This window comes from Astatotilapia calliptera, unplaced genomic scaffold (assembly GCF_900246225.1).
Source record: "Astatotilapia calliptera unplaced genomic scaffold, fAstCal1.2 U_scaffold_15, whole genome shotgun sequence".
Taxonomy (NCBI): Eukaryota; Metazoa; Chordata; class Actinopteri; order Cichliformes; family Cichlidae; genus Astatotilapia; species Astatotilapia calliptera.
The window spans coordinates 63,869-72,556 of NW_020535674.1; the positions used below are offsets into that span (position 1 = coordinate 63,869).

General features: G+C 44.0%; 1 long non-coding RNA gene across 1 annotated transcript; it reads left to right on the forward strand.

The window, feature by feature from the left end:
- Positions 1–206: 206 nt before the first annotated feature.
- Positions 207–7,441, forward strand: LOC113017566 (uncharacterized). The gene is made up of 3 exons (XR_003271505.1): positions 207–271; positions 445–509; positions 7,370–7,441. It is a non-coding gene; the product is annotated as an uncharacterized LOC113017566 (long non-coding RNA).
- Positions 7,442–8,688: the final 1,247 nt, after the last annotated feature.

Consider the following 8,688-nt stretch of genomic DNA (forward strand, 5'->3'; position numbering starts at 1 on the left):
AGGACTCAGCTGTGAATAACAAAGCACATCTGCATGCTATTGTGGTCATTTCTCCTCATATTTGCAATGTTTTTCTGAACCACAAAAAGAGAAGTGTGTTACAATTGGTGCACTAGTGACGTAGGTCTTGATTATTTTTGGAGCTACTTAAAATGTATAAAAACTGAAGCCTCCAGAGCCAAGTGTCAGTTCTTCTGCTTGTGTGACAGAACTGCGTGTCTGAGCTGCACCAGACGTGATCTCTGCTCATCGAGTCTTCACTCCTCAATTGGTAAGAATTTTTTATTTATATTATGTATATTTATACACACCAAATTTATGGATTTATGCTCAAACTTAAATAAGCTTTTCATTGAAATCCAGTTTTACTATGAATTCACAGTAATCACTGACACCTTCAGAGCATTACATTCATTAAAGACGTCTTCTCACCTTCTCTTCCAGACGACCGACACATACCTCAACCACTGCAGATTAACCAACCACTCATCAGTAAAGCACAAAATAAGGTAAGTGTCCTCATGTGGAAAGGACTTAAATACAACTCCCATATATTACTAATGTAACAGATCCATTTAGGTAGAGTAAGAACACTACGCTGGATGTCTTTTAATGCAGGAAAGTCCTGTTTTATGCTGCACCTCTCTGAGGAGAATATCATTGTTCCTACAGACCATCAGCTCCATCAAAACCAAAGCAGGAAAGACTAATCCTGTGGCAGCAACAAATCATTTACATTTAATATCTGAGGACAGTTTCATGATCCAATATCATAAAATTTTAGGCCTGCTGTCAACAATAACTGCAATGTTGATTCACATGCATACATGCCAACCCTCCCGATTTTTCCGGGAGAATTCCGAATTTCAGTGCCCCTACCAAAAGTCTCCCGGAGCCACCATTCTCCTCAATTTCTCCCGATTTTCCACCCGGACAACAAAATTGAAAAACCATATCCCAGATTGGCCCAGCCAATTCCAGTTTCCAACAATGGATACTACTACTGCAGCTACTTAGTTTTAATTTTACTCTTATTACTCTTTCTGGGTCACAAAATAAACTTTTAACATATTTTCAGGCGACAATATAGCTGTGTAAACTTCAAATATCTGAGCCGGGGAGAACAGCAAACTCCTGGAACATCGTTTTCAAACCCCCGCGGTCTTTCGCTACTCAGGTTAAACATGATATATAAGTCACTTAAATAACTGAAACATGTTTTTGTTATTGGGTTTTATTTGTTCGTGAGTAAATCGGTTTGGCTGAGATTAAAGTTATTAGATTAGATGAGATTAAATAAAACTTTATTAATCCCCTCGGGAGGATTTCTCCGGGGTTTTCACACAGCTGAATAAACGTCAAACAGAAAACTGATTAAACAGAAGTGTGAGATGGTCGAAAATTTACGCCAGCGTCCGGTTATATTTTAGATAGCAAGGAGCAGACACCTGAGTTTCACTCCACCGAGAGAGCTCGTGATGTAATTCTGAAGGCTAGACCGTCCAATTTCACAGTTGCTCATTTCCGGTCTGCCCGGCTTTTGGAGGACCCAGCCCACTTAGACCACGAAGGCCGGGTCCTCAGGTGGACGCAGACTCTGAATTTGGACACCCCTGGCCTGTTTCCGGCTGGACAATAATAACGGTGACATTTAACTTATTTTATCCGATAAATAAACATCGTAAGATTCAAGTTTTTTGTATATATATATATATATATATATATATATATATATATATATATATATGTTTTTTTTTTTTTATATATATATATACATATATATATATATATATATATATATATATATATAAAAAACACCCAGCACGCCCCTGCGGGCGGTTTATCCTTCAAGCTCGGGTCCTCTACCAGAGGCCTGGGAGCTTGAGGGTCCTGCGCAGTATCTTAGCTGTTCCCAGGACTGCGCTCTTCTGGACAGAGATCTCCGATGTTATTCCCGGGATCTGCTGGAGCCACTCGCCTAGCTTGGGAGTCACCGCACCTAGTGCTCCGATTACCACGGGGACCACCATTACCTTCACCCTCCACATCCTCTCGAGCTCTTCTCTGAGCCCTTGGTATTTCTCCAGCTTCTCGTGTTCCTTCTTCCTGATATTGCTGTCATTCGGAACCGCTACATCGATCACTACGGCCGTCTTCTTCTGTCTACCACCACTATGTCCGGTTGGTTAGCCACCACCATTTTGTCCGTCTGTATCTGGAAGTCCCACAGGATCTTAGCTCGGTCATTCTCCACCACCCTTGGGGGCATCTCCCATTTTGACCTCGGGACTTCTAGGTTATACTCGGCACAGATGTTCCTGTACACTATGCCGGCCACTTGGTTATGGCGTTCCATGTATGCCTTGCCTGCTAGCATCTTGCACCCTGCTGTTATGTGCTGGATTGTCTCTGGGGCATCTTTACACAGCCTGCACCTGGGGTCTTGCCTGGTGTGATAGACCCCAGCCTCTATGGATCTTGTACTCAGAGCTTGTTCTTGTGCTGCCATGATTAGTGCCTCTGTGCTGTCTTTCAGTCCAGCTTTGTCCAGCCACTGGTAGGATTTCTGGATATCAGCCACCTCCTCTATCTGCCGGTGGTACATACCGTGCAGGGGCCTGTCCTTCCATGATGGTTCCTCGTCTCCCTCCTCTTTCTTGGGTTTCTGCTGCCTGAGGTATTCACTGAGCACTCGGTCAGTTGGGGCCATCTTCCCAATGTATTCTTGGATGTTCCTTGTCTCATCCTGGACTGTGTTGCTGACACTCACCAGTCCCCGGCCCCCTTCCTTCCGCTTAGCGTACAGCCTCAGGGTGCTGGACTTGGGGTGAAACCCTCCATGCATGGTAAGGAGCTTTCTTGTCTTTATGTCAGTGGCTTCTATCTCCTCCTTTGGCCAGCCTATTACCCCAGCAGGGTACCTGATCACGGGCAGGGCGTATGTGTTGATGGCCCGGATCTTGTTCTTACCATTCAGCTGACTCCTCAGGACTTGCCTGACCCTCTGCAGGTACTTGGTGGTTGCAGCCTTTCTAGCGGCCTCTTCATGGTTCCCATTTGCCTGCGGGATCCCCAGGTACTTGTAACTGTCCTCTATGTCTGCAATGTTGCCTTCTGGTAGTTCAATCCCCTCAGTTCTGACTACCTTCCCTCTCTTTGTTACCATCCGACTACACTTCTCCAGTCCGAACGACATTCCAATGTCATTGCTGTATAGCCTGGTAGTGTGGATCAGTGAATCGATGTCTCGTTCACTCTTGGCATACAGCTTGATGTCATCCATGTACAGGAGGTGGCTGACAACTGCTCCGTTCCGTAGTCGGTATCCGTAGCCAGTCTTGTTAATGATCTCACTGAGGGGGTTCAGGCCTATGCAGAACAGCAGTGGGGACAGAGCATCTCCTTGGTAGATCCCGCACTTGATGGTAACTTGTGCTATGGGCTTGGAGTTGGCCTCTAGTGTTGTACGCCACATCCCCATTGAGTTCCTGATGAAGGCTCTTAGGGTCCCATTGATCTTGTACAATTCTAGGCATTCCAGTATCCAGCTGTGGGGCATTGAGTCATAGGCCTTCTTGTAATCAATCCAGGCAGTGCACAGGTTGGTCAGTCTGGTCTTGCAGTCTCGGCTGATTGTTCTGTCTACCAGTAGCTGGTGTTTTGCACCTCTGGTATTCTTGCCAATTCCTTTCTGTGTCCCGCTCATGTATTGACCCATGTGCCTGTTCATCTTAGCCGATATGATGCCTGACAGGAGCTTCCATGTAGTACTGAGGCAGGTTATTGGTCGGTAGTTGGAGGGGACCGCTCCCTTCTTGGGGTCCTTGGGGATCAGGACCGTCCGACCTTCGGTTAGCCATTCCGGGTGTCTCTCGTTAACTAGCAGCTGGTTCATTTGTGCTGCCAGACGCTCGTGGAGTGCAGTCAGCTTCTTCAGCCAGTAGGCGTGAACCATGTCGGGCCCTGGTGCTGTCCAACTCTTCATACTGGAGACCCTTTCTTGGATATCTGCCACTGTGATGGTTACTGGACCCTGTTCGGGGAGGTCGCTGTGGTCTGCCCTCAGATCCACTAGCCACTGAGCATTGCCGTTATGGGTTGCATCCTTCTCCCATATGCTCTTCCAGTATTGCTCCGTCTCCAGCCTTGGTGGTGCTGTTCTCTTATTGTTCCCTTGCCACTGAGAGTACACCTTTGCTGGTTCTGTGGAGAACAGCTGGTTTATTCTCCTGCCTTCTATCTCTCTGGTGTACCTCCTCAAGCGGCTGGCCAAGGCTGTGAGTCTTTGCTTGGCAGTTTCCAAGGCCTCAGGTATGGACAGCTTGCTGTATTTCTTAGGCACCTTATTTGTCGCACCTTTCTGCAACTCTGTTAGTTGGCTAACCTCCCTCCGTGCTACTTTGATCTTGCCCTCTAGCCTCCTTCTCCATGGAGGGTACTGCCCCTTGTGGCTGTTCAACTTGTAGCCAAGCATCTCACTGATCACTGCTGCCGTATTGTAGATCAGCTTGTTAGTGTCGGTAATCGTGGTTGTAGGTATTGCCTGTAGTGCTGCATTAACATCATCTAGCAGACCTTCTGAGGGTACTTCACGTAATCTTGGTAACCGGCTACGGGGGATCCAGGTTTCAAGCTTGGCCATGATCCTATTTTTCAGGTCAGTTCCTCTCGCACTCAACGATCCTTCTCCTATCACACTTGGGGCTATGTACCCAATCTCGGGTGGGGGTGATGATATCTCCCCCCTGACCTGGCGTCCTGACTCCTCCTTGCCGTAGCATTTGTGTTGTACCTCGTCAATCTCTAGCTGTGAGAGCAGTCCCTTCTTTCGAATGTTGGAACACTGAGCTACTAGTTGTTTTGCTGTCATTGTGGATGTTGGGTATCGAAGAATCCATAGGTCCCTCATCCTATTCATGTAGCCCCTTCCGCCGGGGTTACTTGCGTAGTAGCATTCCAACAACGCCCTCTATATATATATATATATATATATATATATATATATATAGAGGGTGAAGGTAACGGTGGTCCCCGTGGTAATCGGAGCACTAGGTGCGGTGACTCCCAAGCTAGGCGAGTGGCTCCAGCAGATCCCGGGAATAACATCGGAGATCTCTGTCCAGAAGAGCGCAGTCCTGGGAACAGCTAAGATACTGCGCAGGACCCTCAAGCTCCCAGGCCTCTGGTAGAGGACCCGAGCTTGAAGGATAAACCGCCCGCAGGGGCGTGCTGGGTGTTTTTATATATATATATATATATACCACCCCTCCCCAACAGCCCTTTTGAATGTCTCCCTAATTCTGAGGTCTCAAGGTTGGCAAGTGTGTTCACATGGCTATTATTTTAAGAAGTATTAAATAATTCTAAGATTATTAAACAGTGAGGCCAAACAACATCAAGGTAGTGTCACTTTTATTAACTCTCCAGCAACCTGCAGTCTTTGCATTGAGGACACACAAACATCACAGTGTCAAAATATATGAGCTGCATTCATCTTAGCTTAATTTTTACAACATGTGACACATAATTTCACAGCAGTAAGGACAGCGCACACAGTAAGTGTGAAAAGTAGCTGTTATAACATCAGCACTGAAAGAATCGCCCACAAATTTCATCTGCAAGGCTTTCAAAATAAACATGCTCCCTTTTAGACTCGAGATTTAGAGTTTCAAACCATTTAGAGCTCAGTGTTTATAAGGTTTTATGCACGGACAGTCAACAGTGACAAATCTGAATCTCTAACAACCTTTTGGTAAAATGGTAAATGGCCTGTATTTGTATAACGCTTTACTAGTCCCCAAGGACCCCAAAGCGCTTTACACATCCAGTCATCCACCCATTCACTCACACACACACACACACACACACACACACACACACACACACACACACACACACACACACACACACACACACACACACACACACACACAGGTGATGGCAGCTACATTGTAGCCACAGCTGCCCTGGGGCGCACTGACAGAGGTGAGGCTGCCGGACACTGGTGCCACCGGGCCTTCTGACCACCACCAGTAGGCAACAGGTGAAGTGTCTTGCCCAAGGACACAGTGACCGAGACTGTTGGAGCCGGTGCTCGAACCTTCCAATTACAAGGCGAACACCCAACTCTTGAGCCACGATTGCCCCGTAAAACGGTGTAAGATAAAATAAGAAATTACTTGGTTATTATTATTGTGAAGTGAAAAGTGAAGCTCAGTTAAAAAATTTGAAACTGTGAGGAAGGAAAAATTAAATTCCAGATTATCTCCCAAACAGCTACACAAAGTGAGTTTGGTGCTGCGGCTGCAGACTCTTTACCAGTCCATGCTGAAGAGACAGCTGAGCTTAAACGCGAATCTCTCACTTCACCAGTCGATCTACGTCCTTACCCTCACCTTTGGTCACCAGCTTTGGATAGTGACCGAAAAAAACGAGATGCAGATACAAGCTTTGGAGAAGGAGGTCTGGCCTTCTCTGCTTGGGCTGCTGCCCCCGTGACCCGGCCACGGATAAGCAGAATAAAATGAACGAATGGATTGAATTACAAAACAAATTATTGTGACTTCTTCTTTGCACCACTTTCACTTACACTTTCCCTACTTGCTAAATGCCACTTTAACCTTTTGGACATATTTGATATCCACTCTAATACTATAGCTTTAGCTGCACTAAACTCTTAATCCAAAACATGTTTCTGTTTTTAGTTTTCCACTCGAGTTTCAAAGCAGGAGAATCTTCAAATAAAATCTAAAGACAAACAATGTGGAAAAATAACCTTTTGTGAAATTTTTGAAGATGACATACAAAATCTAAAAGAACTACAGTTATAAGGATATCAATATATCCGTATATACCAAAGACATCGTAATCAACCAGTTATGGACAGCATTACATGACTTGATCTTTATTTTGTGATCTTTAATAATATGAATATTTTACATATTTACTTGCATAGTGAAAGCTTTAACTGATTTCTGTTTAGATATAAATTCATTCAAACTGGTCAGATATGCAGGTGCTGACCTTTCCTCTGGAGCGATCGTGGCTCAAGAGTCGGGAGTTCGCCTTGTAATCGGAAGGTTGCCGGTTCGAGCCCCGGCTTGGACAGTCTCGGTCGTTGTGTCCTTGGGCAAGACACTTCACCTGTTGCCTACTGGTGGTGGTGAGAGGGCCCGGTGGCGCCAGTGTCCAGCAGCCTCGCCTCTGTCTCCTCTACAATGTAGCTGCCATCACCAGTGCGTGAATGGGTGGATGACTGGATATGTAAAGCACTTCTGGGTCCTTAGGGACTAGTAAAGCACTATATAAATACAGGCCATTTACCATTTACAGGCCATATGAACTCACCGCAAACAATCTGACTTTTCAGAGAGTTTCCTACACTGAAGATCTTCCTCATTCAACCAACAACTGTGGGTGTTCAAGGCATCCAATCACACTTTGGCTAACTGAAAAAAGAAGACAAGGTGAGACATCTTTGCTAGTTATTGTTTGGAGCATTAGTATCATCTAATTTGTAGTTTTAAATATCTATTGCATTTTTACTTTAATAGTTAAGCACGATTAACATTTAGGAAACAAAAATAAACAAGTTAATAAATTAAATGAAATAATACTGATTTATATATTCACTCTGTTTACTTTCTTTGCTATAGAAATACAATGAAGACTTCCATTTTCCTGCTGGTGGCGCTCTCTGTCATTGTGCTCTGCATGACTGACGGACGTGTTCGGAAATTCCAAAACCAGCATATAATCCGCGCAATCCCACGAGGGGGATGTGATTTTCTGATAGCAAACAGGAACATCAGAGATAATAATGGTAACTGTAAGCGCGAGAATACCTTCATCATTAGTAACTTTAATCAAGTTAGAACAGTTTGTGATCCAAGGAATCGTATCAATGTGAATAGAAATCTTTATAGAAGCCCCAGGAACATGCGCATTCTGTATTGTAAACTGCTGGGACAAACAACCAATACACATTGTAAATACAAACAGATACAGATGAGAAAGCGTATTGTAATTGCATGTGATAAAATCAGAGGAGGATTCCTTCAGCCTGTACACTTTCAGGCTGTAGGACTGCTTACAGCATCTCTTTTGATTTGAGAGATGCTGTAAGCTTGCTGCGATCTTTAAACATCACTTCATGATGCTGGTTTAGATGCTTTATAAGACTTTGTTACGTTTCTTAAACAGTGATGGAAATAATAAAGAGGAAATATGAGAGAACTGATTTTGAAATGAATGTTGAAAAGATACAACGGTCACTAAAATTATGGCAAAATCGTTACACTTTGCTTTCTTAGCTTGCATGTTGTACATTTTGACAGTTGTTTCTAATTGGCTACATCTTCTCTTGTTCTCACAATTATTGCTCATCTTTTATTAAATAAAAACTGTCGCTGCTTGTAAGGTTGGCATTCTTTCAAGACTCAATAATGCGTCCATAGCTACATAAAAGAACATATAAAAAAACATAAAAATGCATAAATGAATATTATGAACTTTACCCCATGTAATTTCATGTTGAGTTCATGTGTTTATTAAGTGTTTATGCATATTTGTTTATAAATGCATTTATTTGTAACAAAAGACATAACAAACAAACAAGGCTATAGTTATAGAATTCAGAAGTTAGTGGATGAATTCATGAAGGTTTGCTTTTTCCTGTCCAATAAATTG